Here is a 14,656-nt window from a genome sequence, read left to right as displayed (position 1 = left end):
TTACTATCTAACGGCCTCTCTTCTTTTATGACATTTGGCAGTAATTTATTTGTTTTTAATCTTGAGTAGGTTAAACTTTTTATTAGACACATGGTTGAAGTTTTAAAATACACACATCAGTGTCTAGCAGAAAAGACCCTGTAACTAATGACAATTACATATTATCTGCCTTATAGAAAGTTGTGGACAAGCTTAAATGTTAGATCAGATTGCTTTGGTACAGGCCTTAAACACTTTTATATATCTATTGAGTTATGAAAACAGGTTTAAACAGACAGTATAAAATATTAAATGGTACCTGCTTATTAGTGAGATTTCATCCCAATTGGTGATGGATGTAAGGATCAGTCCTGTGTAAAGATGGTGACAAAATTGTACTGAGGATTCCTTGGGAGAAAGAAGTATAAACTTAGTGTAACTGAAGGACAAGCACTTATTACTTATGTGTATGTCTGTGTGACTTTCATCTTTCTAAGGACAAAAACCATAATTTCCCCCAATAAAACTATTCCATTGATTTTCTAATAGTCGTTTTTTTTAAATATTTATTTGTATTTATTTATTTATTAGAGACAGACAGAGAGAGAGAGAGAGAGAGAGAGAGAGAGAGAGAGCGAGAGTGAAAGAGAGCACAAGAGACAATGGGCACGCCGGGGCCGCCGGCCACAGCAAACGAACCCCGGCTGCACCTGCCACCATGTGCATCTGGCTCATGTAGGACCTGGAGAATCGAACCTGGGTCCTTAGGCTTGGCAGGCAAGTGCCTTAACCACTGAGCCATCTCTCCAGCCCTCTAATAGTCGTTTTGACTTTGAGTAATTAATTTGTCAAATTATTAGGTTTATTGCTTAAAGTTATATTTTATTTGATAAATGTATCTCTCTGTTGAATAACAATATATGTCATGTTTCTCTTTGACACTGGCCAATGAATATTTTTTTGTAAATTATACTATTGGAGGAAATAAAATATACATATAAGAAATTATATTGGAGACATTTGAGCTATAATATAATTCCTTATTATCATTATAATCTTATAGAGTAAAATCCTCAAAGCAAGAATAAAGTTAAAGCTCCCACTTACTGATGTAAACTTTGAATTTTAAATATTTTTATTTAAGAGAGAAAGAGACAGAGAGAAAAAGGCAGACAGAAAGAGTATGAGTGCACCATGGTCTCCTGCCATTGAAAATGAAGTTTAGATCCATGTGATGCTTTGGGCACCTGTTTTTTGTTTTTTTTTCCTTTTGTATCCTTAATGTTTTTATTAGTTTTGTACTCAATGAATACTATCAAATTGGTACCATTGTTAGCCTCCTCCTTGGCCAAGCCCCCTCCACAGGGACCCTCCTTGTTGTGAAATATGGGTCATGGGCACCGGGTTTTACATGAGTACTATGGAATTGAACCCAGGCTTTCAGGATTTGCAAGCAAGTACCTTAACTGGTAAGCCATCTTTACAGCCACCGATTAAAATTTCAATTTCTGGAAGTAATACAACCAAAACATAAACAAGGACAAGAATAAGCAGTTTGTTTGTTTTTTCAAAGTAGGGTTTTGCTCTAGCCAAGGCTAACATGGAACTCATTATGTAGTCTCAGTTTAGCCTCAAACTCACAATGCTCCTCTTAGTGCTGGGATCAAAGGCATAAGCCACTATGTTCAACAACAGCAACAGAATTCTGCCACCATTTCCATGATTGCAAAAGAAAGATAGGAGTGTAGATAACCTTCACCAAATCAATCTTCTTTGATTGATGGAAAGACAACATGAATAACATATATTCCTAATTTACAGAAATAAGGAAAAAGTAAACTGTAGTAATATCCTAAATTAATTTTGTTGTGACAGCATGATAATCAATGGAACAAGCTGAAATGTGGTACAAGAACAGTAAGCACATTTGTTTCATACAATAAATAATACAGTGAACTTGAATGTTGTTGATATCTATCAAGAAGACAGTAATTCAACATAGTGGAAGTAGACCAACTTAAAAAAACAAGATGGAATAAAAGAGAGCATCAGTATTTTCATAGGCATTATAAAAGATGACACGTTATTCTGGATAGCAATAAAGATAGCACTGAGAAGATTGCTCAGTGGATAAAGCACTTGATATGCAAGCAGGAATACCTGAATTTGGATATAAAGAATTCACATAAAAGCTAGACTTTGTAATGGGAGCATATAATTCCAGCAAGCCTACAGAGAGAGAGGAAGTGTAGACTGAGACTGAAGGATCATTGGGAAGTTTGTGGTTCTGCTGGCCTGGTAAAAGCAGTGATGAAAATGAGAGTACCTGCCTCAAAAACTGTGTAAAGTAGGGGCTGACATGTGACAGGTTTTACTCTGACTTCTCCATGTGTATCATGGCATGCATACGTGCACAAGCACATGCACACACACTTGAAAAAAATGTACAAAATAAAAGAATACATCACATGTAAGTACAGATGTAGACAGATTTAGTTTTACAAAATTACCCATGGCATTTAAAGTTATGTCCACTTTGGTGGCTTATGCAATTCAAAGTGTCTTCCACAGCATGCTCCCTCAGGAACACTCATAGACTTTTGCATTTGCAACTCATGGCAAAGGTCAGCATCTCTGTGGTCACAATAACTGCATGTGACTAAACATGTTACCTAAATAACTTCATAATGAATGCAAATTATGTTTTTCTTTGTATTTCATCAGAAGAAAGGGGCACCATTCCAGTTATGATCAGATAAAATGAGCATAACCAAGTCAGGTAATCCAACCTTAATTGGTCATTTTCAATGATAGATAACAAGTGGTACTAAATGTGATGACATCATTGATAAGAAAGGAGAAAAAAAGTGCTGATGAAGACAAGCATGAAGGTGAAGAAGATGATGATCATAGTAACGGTGATGATGCTAACTGATAAAAACAAGCATTAGTGTTCAGATCACTCTGCTGGGTGGTTTGAGTTTAAGATATTAATCTCAAGAGTAGTTGGTTCCTCACCATGGCTGTGTGCCACTATTGCACTTGTGTGGGCATCACATGAGGTTATTTGTTGCTAATTAGATTAGACAATGAGTTGCTTGGACAGATATTGGTCGTTTCCCCCAGTTGCCCATGTAGCGCCTTCTGGCACTAGACACGCTGACTGTCTGGGGACTGACTCTCTCCTGGCTTCCAGCCATGCCGTTCAAGCTGTTTATCATGATGTAACAACCTTATATTCATGAAATGGGTTAGAATATTACCTGAGTGATAAATAGCATAATTAATATTCTCAAGCTTTTATACCTGCAATTGATAAAACAGCAAACAATGAAGGATTTTTTTAAGACAAAACACTTTTCTGACTAACTCTTTCATTTATGCATTTCACTTTAATTTGATTTTATACTATAGGTTCAAAAGAAACAATCTTTAGTGAAATAGTCTTTCTTGACAAATTAAAGATGACTTTTGTCCAATTCCAAATTTTCACTTAGCTTTGAAATAGTCTTGGGAAACCTCTCAGAGATCAAAGTATTTTTAACTCATCCATCCTGGAATGGGATTTATCTTTTCCCTAAGGGCTTGGAGAGACCTTCATTTGTATCTTGCAAAGTTTGTCCTGAAGAATTGAGATTTTCATTCTGTCAGAATCTAACTGTGTTCTAGAGAATAGACATTACAATTACAGATTCAGTGTAGAAAAAAGGAGCAATTCAGAGTCAGTGAGAAACTTTTCATTGTGTGGGCATAAATGTTTGCTTTTGGATACTCTGTCCTGTGATAGTGCCTCAGCCTGTGTGGATAGGTTATAATGAAAGGCATGATGATGATACAAGCATTGCTTATCTTTTTATCTTTTTTTTTTTTTTTTTTTTTTTTTTACTGTTAGTGATATCAACAACCTGTTTGGAAAAACTGCTTAGTTTTGTATCTATATCTTTGACATAAACTCTGTCGTAAACCTCATATGATGGTAAACAAGTAGAAGTATATGATATTCATCAAGCAAGATGCCTCATTGGAATCTGTCATTTCCCATTCCCCCAAACCTGATACCTGCCAGTTTACCATATTCCCCAGCGATATGTAAGAAACTGGCACTAATTATTACTGGCATTAGCAGACCTTGGGGAAACTCCATTTACAGTGAGTGGACAAGACATCTGGAATTCTGCTCCCAATTATAGAGCTTTCACAGAAAGAGGAACTCATGCCAATTTCTTTAGAGTTACAGAATAGAAAAGGTTCTAGAGTGATGTTATAATTCCATATAAACAATATCATAAACTGATCAAAAAACTAGAAAGAAATATATATCTAAGTTACAGTATGAAATATAAAAGATATTCATGAGTTAGTTTTATGTGAATCCACTACTCAGGGAGGTCATTGATGAGTTCTTTGCTAAATAGAATGATATTTCCTATTTAAAGAAAATTCTAATTTACTTCCTTTACATTATCTAATGTCCCTGTGTGTACATATTCTTGCTATGTATAAATTGAAACATAAAGCATGTAGCATGGAAACATGTCAAGGAGCCTTCAATGCAATTTGACCTTATGAATATTAGTATTTTCTTCTGAAAATATTATGATGAAGTTTGCACAATGTGTACCATATAATTATGCTCTCTGTAACTGCCCCTCTACTTGCTCTAAACTCATTATGCCTGTTACTTTTTTCATAAATGCAAATATTTTGAACCAGATTTTTATGTCTTGTTAATGTGCTCATTGTGAGTTATATTTGCCAGTTAACAATTATTCCAACAGAAATGTCATGAAATCATAGTTTCCATAGCCTTATTATCATAAATCATGACCAAAATGGAGCAAAGATCCCTAAGTGTACAAACTAACCAATATAACCACATTTATATGGATATACTGTTAAAACTTGGTCAATTGAAATTTTGATAGACTTTACACATTATTAACTGTCAAGTATTTCCTCATAACTGTCATTATTCTCCCAGTATGGACTATTATGCATGAGTATTTCATATCATTTTCCTAATTGCAATTAAATAATGTTCACCTTGCTTGTGAAAAACCACATAGGAGAACTTTATTTATAAATAGTAGATGCTGGTAACATTTTGAAAAAAATTTTATTTGAAGAGCTCACATTTTTTTCCTGTAATACAATTGATATGATAAAGTTGGGAAAGATTAGAGCATATTTGAATAGGCCTATGTATAGTCCTTCTTTCTACCTCAATATTTCCTTCTCATATTAAATTTGCAAAACTGTTTTGGATATGTGAGAAAATTCACTTCATCAACAACAACAAAAAATAAAGACAGTATAACTAATAAGACTTTTTTTCAAATCATCCATTTTTTAAAAAAATTGTTCATTTATTTATTTATTTATTTGAGAGTGACAGAGATAGAAAGAGGCAGAGAGAAAGAGAGAGAGAGAGAGAGAGAGAGAGAGAGAGAGAGAGAGAGAGAGGGAGAAAGGGTGAATAGACTTACCAGGGCCTCTAGCCACTGAAAACAAGCCCCAGATGCATGCACCCCTTGTGCATTTGACTAACTTGAGTCCTGGGAATTGAGCCTTGAACCAGGGTCCTTAGGCTTCACAGGCAAGCATTTAACTGCTAAGCCAACTCTCCAGCCCTCAAATCATCCACTTAGTTATTTGTTTATGAGAGAAATAGAGATAGACAGAGTATGAGAATGACAGGGCCTCCTGCAACTGCAAACAAACTCCAGATGCATATGCCCCTGTGAACATCTATCTTTATGTGGCACTGTGCAATCAAACTTGATCCATTATGTTTTGCAATCAAGTACCTTTAGCTGCTGAGCTATCTCTCACTCTGGGCCCATATTATAATATTTTAAAGTAGCCTTATACGTTTTACTTACCTTAGCACTTTCTTAAATTATTGCATTTAGATACTAAAATGGAAATTGATTCATCCTAAAATTATATTTTTGGAAAATAATTTCTTTTAAAATATGTTTTGACATATAAGGTACACATTAATAAGCTTCTAAACCTATAAGGTTTTTTAAAAAAAGAGAATCTTATAGCAACCAATTTCCATATCCAAACATAGATTATTACCCTACTACAAACTCATGCAATCCCAAATTCTTCCACTTTCAATAATCATGAACTTATTTTCTAATCAGTTCTGTATTTTTCTGTATCTATGATTACATAATACTATGTATATTATGTATCATTAGTCAAGTGACATCTATGAGACCTCCCTGACAAATTTTGTTCACTACTATATGCATGAGTTTAATCTTGTTAGGGGAGGCACTTAAAAATACTACAAATTTTGTATATTCATTCTGTTATTTAGGGTAATCCATGTTTGGTTTTATTTATTAAAAGTGAAGAAGCTGGGCCAGTTGTGGCAGTCTGGAGTGAGTAGGCCAGAAGCATTTCTTGGCTTCTACCTCCTCCAGGGGTTGGTTGAGTATTTGCTCAGTTAGTATGTAGGAAGGCATGGCAGTCTGGAGTGAGTAGGTCACACCACTGTATCTGGCTCCTCCCACCTTAACAGTCTGGGTTGCCTGCACTCATCTGTGGCCTGGAAGGGCATGGCACAAAGACTATATCCATGTTCCCTTGCTCCTTCCTGTCCACTGGGCCTGGTAGAACCCATTGTGCCTTGCTTGAGGAGGCCTTGTCTCTATGTGAGCTGTGGAATCAGGCCTTTTGCTCTGGTATCCTGACTAGCCACTAGGTACCAACATCCCTGTTCACCTGATTCAGAGGGTGAATGGGCCAAAGGACAAAAACTTGCTTCCTAAAATGATTAGACAACAATGCCAAAAAGCCAAAGAAAGTGAGAAAACTAAGAGATCTCCACAAAAGGTATCTAGTCCTACTATGCAAGTCTCCAATGACATCATAGAGAAATAAACAGAAATTCATTTACAAAATGAAAACACAACCACTGAGGCACTGGTTTTAAAAAAAAAAATGTTGAGGGGACTTCCGGTTAAGATGGCGGCGTAGGTACCACGCCAAAACAGCCTGGGGGGGGGAGACCAAAAAAAACTCAGCAAAATACACACTTTTACTAAAAAGTGAGGTGTATAGGAAGTTGAGGCGGCAGCGTACCCTGAAAATATATTACACCAAATCAATTGATACAGCTAAGAATACACAGCTAGCTAGAAAATCCAAGCATTCACTTAATCCAAGATGCAAAAATATATACATTATAACACAAGAAACACTAAAAAGCAAGACGATATAAATCCACCTAAAAGTATTAATGCATCAGAAATGTCCTCCAGTGAGAAAGAGTTAGAGGAAATGCCTGAGAAAGAGTTCAAAAGAATAATTATAAATATGTTCAAAGAGGTCAAAGAACACATGAAAACAATCAAAGAGGAAATCAAAGAGGAAATCAAAGGAATCAAAGAAGAGGCAGGACACCAATTTAATGAAATAAAGAAGGCAATACAAGACATAAATAGAGAAATAGAAATAATAAAGAAAAACCAGTCAGAATTACTAGCAATGAAGAACACAGTTAATGAAATAAAAAACTCTGTAGAAAATCTCACCAGTAGGATGGATGAGGGAGAAGACAGAATATCTAAGCTAGAAGATCAGGTGGCAGACCTAATGCAGTCCAACAAAGAGAAAGACAAACTTATAGAAAAGTATGAGTGGGAATTTCAAGATATTCGGGACACTATGAAAAGATCCAATATAAGAATTCAGGGCATAGTAGAAGGAGAAGAATTCCACTCCAGAGGCATAGTAGGCATCTTCAACAAAATCATAGAGGAAAATTTTCCCCAAATTGGGAAAGAGGTGCCAATACAGATACAGGAAGCCTTTAGAACCCCAGCCAGACAAAACCCAGAAAGAAACTCTCCTCGCCACATTATACTCAAACTTCCAAACACACAAACCAAAGAAAAAATATTGAAAGCAGTTAGAGAGAAAAATCAAGTTACCTACAAAAGCAAGCCCATCAGGATTACAGCAGATTATTCAACACAAACTTTTAAAGCCAGAAGGGCCTGGAGTGATATATTCCAAGTTCTGAAAGATAACAACTGTCAACCAAGGTTACTTTATCCTGCAAAGTTATCCATCCAAATAGATGGAGAAATAAAGACATTCCATGACAAAAGCAGGTTAAAGGAATATCTGAAGACAAAACCAGCTCTACAGAAAATACTTGATAGAATCCTCCATGCTGAACAAAAGGAAAAGCACACATATAAGGAACCTAGAAAAAACCAGCCATACTCAAATACCAGTTAACAGAAGAGAGCACAGGTAGAACAAGTAACACACACACACACACACAAATGGCAAACATAAATACACACCTTTCAATAATATCTCTTAATATCAACGGTCTCAATGCCCCAACGAAAAGACATAGATTTGCAGACTGGGTTAAAAAGCAGGATCCTACAATTTGTTGTCTTCAAGAAACTCACCTTTCTACAAAGGATAGACATTATCTTAGGGTGAAAGGTTGGAAGACGGTGTTTCAAGCAAATGGGCCTAGAAAACAAGCAGGGGTTGCTATCCTAATATCAGACAGGGTGGACTTTAGCCCGAAGTTAGTCAAAAAAGATAAGGAAGGTCACTTTATATTGATTAAGGGCACACTCCAACAGGAGGACATTACAATCCTAAACATATATGCACCTAACATGGGGGCTCCCAAATTCGTCAAACAAACACTATTAGAACTAAGGTCACAGATAACACCAAACACGGTGGTGGTGGGTGACTTTAACACCCCACTCTCATCAATTGACAGGTCATCCAGGGAAAGAATAAACAGAGAGGCATCTGGACTAAATGAGGTCATAGAAGATATGGACCTAACAGATATATACAGGACATTTCATCCAAAGGCTGCAGAATATACATTCTTTTCAGCAGCACATGGAACATTCTCTAAAATAGACCATATATTAGGACACAAAGCAAATCTTAACAAATTCAGGAAAATTGAAATAATTCCTTGCATTCTATCTGACCACAATGGAATTAAACTACAAATCAGTAGCAAGAAAGGCTACAGGGCATACACAAAATCATGGAAGCTAAACAATACACTACTAAATGATGAGTGGGTCAATGAAGAAATCAAAAAGGAAATCAAAAAATTTATAGAGTCAAATGATAATGAGAACACAACATACCAAAATCTCTGGGACACAATGAAGGCAGTTCTAAGAGGTAAATTTATAGCCTTAAGTGCCTATATTAAGAAATTAGAAAGGTCGCAAGTAAACGACCTAATGCTTCGCCTTAAAGCCTTGGAAAAAGAAGAACAAGGCAAACCAAAAAGTAGTAGACGGGAAGAAATAATAAAGATTAGGGCAGAAATTAATGAAATAGAAACAAAAAGAACAATCCAAAGAATTAATGAAACAAAGAGTTGGTTCTTTGAAAGGATAAACAAGATTGATAAACCCTTAGCAAATCTGACCAAAAGAAAGAGAGAAGAGACACAAATTAATAAAATCAGAGATGAACAAGGTAACATCACAACAGATTCCAGAGAAATTCAAAAAATTATAGGGACATACTATAAAAGCATATACTCCACAAAGTATGAAAATCTGAAAGAAATGGATGATTTCCTTGATCTATATGACCTACCTAAATTAAATCAAAATGAGATTAATCACTTAAATAGACCTATAACAAACATGGAGATTGGAGCAGTTATCAATAATCTCCCAACTAAAAAAAGCCCAGGCCCGGATGGATTCACTGCTGAATTTTACCAGACTTTTAAGGAAGAGCTAACACCATTGCTTCTTAAGCTTTTCCAGGAAATAGAAAAAGAAGGAATCCTACCAAACTCCTTCTAGGAGGCCAGCATCACCCTGATACCAAAACCAGGCAAAGATAGAACAAAAAAAGAAAATTACAGACCAATCTCCCTCATGAACATAGATGCAAAAATTCTCAACAAAATATTGGCAAACAGAATACAAGAGTATATCAAAAAGATCATTCACCCTGACCAAGTAGGCTTTATCCCAGAGATGCAGGGATGGTTCAACATACGCAAATCTATAAATGTAATACATCACATAAATGGGTTGAAGGACAAAAACCACATGATCATCTCATTAGATGCAGAGAAAGCATTTGACAAAATCCAACATCCCTTCATGATAAAAGTCCTACAGAGACTGGGAATAGAAGGAACATATCTCAGTATAATAAAGGCTATTTATGACAAGCCTACAGCCAACATATTACTAAATGGGGAAAAACTGGAAGCTTTTCCACTAAAATCAGGAACAAGACAAGGGTGTCCACTGTCTCCACTTCTATTTAATATAGTTTTGGAAGTCTTAGCCATAGCAATAAGGCAAGAGACACACATAAAAGGGATACAATTTGGAAAGGAAGAAATCAAGTTATCACTATTTGCAGATGACATGATTCTATACATAAAGGACCCTAAAGACTCTACTAGCAAGCTGTTAGAGCTAATCAAATCCTACAGCAATGTAGCAGGATACAAAATAAATACACAGAAATCAGTAGCCTTCATATATGCTAACAACAAACACACAGAGGATGAAATCAGAGAATCACTCCCATTCACAATTGCATCAAAAAAAATAAAATACCTTGGAATAAACCTAACTAAGGAAGTAAAGAATCTATACAATGAGAACTTTAAGACACTCAAGCGAGAAATTGCAGAAGACACTAGAAAGTGGAGAAACATCCCTTGTTCCTGGCTTGGAAGAATCAATATCGTGAAAATGGCAATCTTACCTAAAGCAATCTACACATTTAATGCAATCCCTATCAAAATTCCAAAGGCTTTCTTCATGGAAATAGAAAAAACAATCCAAAAATTCATTTGGAATCATAAAAAACCTCGAATATCTAAAATAATACTGAGCAACAAAAAAGAGGCTGGTGGTATCACCATACCTGATTTTAACCTATACTACAGAGCCATAGTAACAAAAACAGCATGGTACTGGCACAAAAACAGACATGTAGATCAGTGGAACAGAATAGAGGACCCAGATGTAAGCCCAAGTAGCTATAGCCACCTGATATTCGATAAAAATGCCAAAAATACTCATTGGAGAAGAGACAGCCTCTTCAGCAAATGGTGTTTTGAAAACTGGATAAATATCTGCAGAAGGATGAAAATAGATTCTTCTATCTCGCCATGCACAAGAATTAAGTCCAAATGGATTAAAGACCTTAACATCAGACCGGAAACTTTGAAACTGCTAGAGGAAAAAGTAGGGGAAACCCTCCAACATATTGGTCTTGGCAAAGACTTTCTAAATACAACCCCAATTGCTCAGGCAATAAAACCACAGATTAACCACTGGGACCTAATGAAATTACAAAGATTTTGCACCGCAAAGGACACAGTGAAAAAAGCAAAGAGGCAACCTACAGAATGGGAAAAAATCTTCGCCAACTATATATCTGATAAAGGATTAATATCTAGGATATACAAAGAACTCAAAAAGTTAACTAATAAGGAATCAAACAGGCCAATCAAAAAATGGGCTAAGGAGCTAAATAGAGAGTTCTCAAAGGAAGAAATACGAATGGCATATAAGCACCTAAAAAAATGTTCTACGTCACTAGTCATCAGGGAAATGCAGATTAAAACTACATTGAGATTCCATCTCACTCCTGTCAGATTGGCCACCATCATGAAAACAAATGATCATAAATGTTGGCGGGGATGTGGAAAAAAAGGAACCCTTCTGCACTGCTGGTGGGAATGCAATCTGGTCCAGCCATTGTGGAAAACAGTGTGGAGGTTCCTAAAGCAGCTAGAGATTGATCTACCATATGACCCAGCTATAGCACTCCTAGGCATATATCCAAAGGACTCATCTCATTTCCTTAGAAGTACATGCTCAACCATGTTTATTGCTGCTCAATTTATAATAGCTGGGAAATGGAACCAGCCTAGATGTCCCTCAACAGATGAGTGGATAATGAAGATGTGGTACATTTATACAATGGAGTTCTACTCAGCGGTAAAGAAAAATGAAGTTATGAAATTTGCAGAAAAATGGATGGACCTGGAAAGTATTATACTAAGTCAGGTAACCCAGGCCCAGAAAGCCAAGCGCCACATGTTCTCCCTCATATGGGGATCCTAGCTACAGATGACTGGGCTTCTGTGTGAGAATGAAAATACTTAGTAGCAGAGGCCAGTAAGTTGAAAAGGAGACATAAAGGGTGGAGAAAGGAAGGGAGGAGGATACTTAATAGGTTGATATTGTATATATGTAATTACAATGATTGTAATGGGGAGGTAATATGATTGAGAATGGAATTTCAAACGGGAAAGTGTGGGGGTGGGGAGGGAGGGAATTACCATGGGATATATTTTATAATCATGGAAAATGTTAATAAAAATTTAAAAAAAAAAAAAAAAATGTTGAGGGCTGGAGAGATGGCTTAGCGGTTAAGCGCTTGCCTGTGAAGCCTAAGGACCCCGGTTCGAGGCTCGGTTCCCCAGGTCCCATGTTAGCCAGATGCACAAGGGGGCGCACGCATCTGGAGTTCGTTTGCAGAGGCTGGAAGCCCTGGCACGCCCATTCCCTCTCTCTCCCTCTATCTGTCTTTCTCTCTGTGTCTGTCGCTCTCAAATAAATAAATAAATTAATTAATTAATTAAAAAAATATTAAAAAAAATGTTGAGTTTGAAGCAAACTATCAAAGAACCAACAATCCTATTATTCAGCCTATGACAGTAGCTTAACTTGATTGAAAAAAAAATGTTAGAATCCTCCAAAGATGGATGAATAAAGTGAAGGTAAGTTGAGAAATGGAAGACCTCAACAACTGGTTGATTAAGCTTAATGAAGTCTTGATCAAGTACAAGAATGAACTATGGGAATCATGAAGAAAATTAGAACTTGAATTGAAATCATACTTCAAAACAGAAATTGAAACAATAAAAAATAATACAATAGGAAAAAAAATCAAAATTATAAAAACCTCTCTAAAATCACTCACAGACAGAATTACTCATGTGGAAGACTGAACCTCTGACCAGGAAGATAGGACAGAAGAAATTGATCTGGAGGCTAAAAATGTTGCTAAGTTAAAAAAAAAATCAAGTGAAAAAAATATGAGGAAAATATGGGACATCCTAAAACAGCAAATATCTGGATCAAGGGCATACCAGAAGGAGAGGAAATCCAGACCAGAGGCATAGAGAACATACTCAACAAAATTACTGAAAATTTCCCAAATATTGCAAAAGAGAGGAACATCCAGGTACAAGAAGCCCACAGAACACCAATCAAGCAGGACCAAAGAACACATTCTCTAAGACACATCATAGTTAAAACTCTTAACAATGAAAACAAAGAGAGAGTGTTAAAAGCAACAAGAGAGAAGCAATTCACAACATACAAAAGCAATCCCATCAGAATTTCTTCAGATTTCTAAGTGGAAACCCTGAAAGCCAGAAGGTCCTGGAATGGAACACTTCAAAGTTTCAAAAAGTATGGCTTCCAACCCAAGCTACTTTACCCAGCAAAAATATCCTTCATGATAGAGGGTGAAAGAAAAACTTTCCATGAAAAAAGTTAACTCTATGATTATAAGAACACAAAGCCAAACCTACAGAGAATTCTTTAGGTCATACTCCACACAGAAGAGTCAAAAAACCAGTTTCAAGAGCCAACAAGAAGATCACAGTAACCAAAATAAACCAGGCTCAAAACAGCACATAACACAAGTAAGCACAAAACCATATAAAAAACCTCATCATGGCAAGGATTAATACAAACCTCACAGTAATAACCTTAAATATTAATAGTTTTAACTTGCCATCATAAGACACAACTTATCAGGATGGATCAAAAAACGGGACTCTTATATCTGCTGTCTTCAAGAAACCCACCTCACCACTAAAGAGAGACACATTCAAAGGGTGAAACATTAAAAAATGATATCCCAAGCATATGGACATAATAAAAAATAAAAAGCGGGTGTTGCTATGTTTCTTTCTAATAAAATAGACTTCAAGCCAAAAAAAAAAAACATTAAAAGGAACAAAGAAGGCCACTTCTTACTCATCAAGGTAATGATACAAGATGAGCACATCACAATTCTAAATATATATGCACCAAACACAGGGATACCACAGTTTATAAAACAAAATCTACTTGACAATAAAATAGAAATAAACACCAACACCATAAGAACCACAAAATCATCTCAATTGATGCAGAGAAGTTCTTTGACAAAATCACAACACCACTTCATGACCAAAATTATGGAAATAATAGGTATTGAAGGTTTATACCTCAACATAATAAAAGCTATATGTTAGCTGCAATAATAATAAATATATAATAATAAAAGCTAAAGCCCAAATAATAGGAAAATCTCATGGAGTTCCCACTGAGATTGGGAATAAGACAGGAGTATCCACTCTCAGCACTGTCTTCAATATAGTACTAAAAGTACTAGCCTAAGCAATAAGAGAGGTGAAAGAAATAAAAGGATGCAAATTGGAATGGAAGAAGTCAAATTACCCGTATTTACAGATGATATGATCCTATATATAAATTATATAAAATTCTGTCTCAAAATTCTCAACTTGATAAATTCCTTCATCAAAGTGGCAGGATACAAAATCATTGCACAAAAATCAGTAGTTTTCAAATGTAAAGGACAAATATAC

Source organism: Jaculus jaculus, chromosome 2 (assembly GCF_020740685.1).
Source record: "Jaculus jaculus isolate mJacJac1 chromosome 2, mJacJac1.mat.Y.cur, whole genome shotgun sequence".
NCBI classification, from domain to species: domain Eukaryota; kingdom Metazoa; phylum Chordata; class Mammalia; order Rodentia; family Dipodidae; genus Jaculus; species Jaculus jaculus.
The sequence above is the reverse complement of the archived record's forward strand: the minus strand, read 5'-3'. Positions refer to the sequence as shown.